The sequence below is a fragment of the Camelina sativa genome, chromosome 7 (genome assembly GCF_000633955.1).
Source record: "Camelina sativa cultivar DH55 chromosome 7, Cs, whole genome shotgun sequence".
In the NCBI taxonomy this organism is placed as follows: Eukaryota; Viridiplantae; Streptophyta; class Magnoliopsida; order Brassicales; family Brassicaceae; genus Camelina; species Camelina sativa.
This window is the reverse complement of record NC_025691.1, coordinates 12,045,417-12,045,897: the sequence shown is the minus strand read 5'-3', so window position 1 is coordinate 12,045,897 and position 481 is coordinate 12,045,417.

Here is a 481-nt window from a genome sequence, read left to right as displayed (position 1 = left end):
TAAACACACATCTACCTTTTTATATTGCTTACACATGCATGAAGCGTGGTAGAGAAGGCAAGATTCCACACTCAAGAATCATATTCCTCTACTTTTAATATCAAACGTACAACAAAGAAAAGAGAATATAATCAAATCGTACTTTCACATTTTAAAGTACCATTTACACGAATCTTTTTGCCATCTAAAATCTCATAATATTTGAAACTGCAAACATGAACCTAATAGGAATTAATTTGGACTGCTGATTAGTACTCTTCAAAGTTTGTGATAAAAAAAAAATATATTATAAATCAGTAAGTATCTTATAGTCATTGCTTTATTTGATTACTTGAACAAATATATTTCTAGTTTGATTTGGACAATATTATTAACATATATGAAATATATATATGCAATTAATTTTGAAAGAAATGCACAATGGTAACATATGAGAAAAATAATAATGGGAAATATCTCATAGAAATTAGCAAGATTCACT